This window comes from Cariama cristata, unplaced genomic scaffold, assembly GCF_000690535.1.
Source record: "Cariama cristata isolate BGI_N322 unplaced genomic scaffold, ASM69053v1 scaffold28801, whole genome shotgun sequence".
Taxonomy (NCBI): Eukaryota; Metazoa; Chordata; class Aves; order Cariamiformes; family Cariamidae; genus Cariama; species Cariama cristata.
The window spans coordinates 273-518 of NW_009600308.1; positions in this window are offsets into that span (position 1 = coordinate 273).

Sequence of the window (246 nt, forward strand, 5' to 3'; positions counted from 1 at the left end):
GGGGAGGAAATGCTGCATCCAGGGGACGCGGCGGGGACAAGGAGCGTGGCCGTGTCACACACACACACACACCAATATTTATTCCGAGACACCAGTTACAGCTCCAGGGAGAGGCACGCACCTTCCGCTCCTGGTTATCAGGCAAAAAGAGGCAAAACGCCAGAAAAAAAACCTCTCCTTTCACGCCACGACCACCATTCGGCACTTTGAATAAAAGCTCCCACCTACCCTGGCAACAGCATCCTG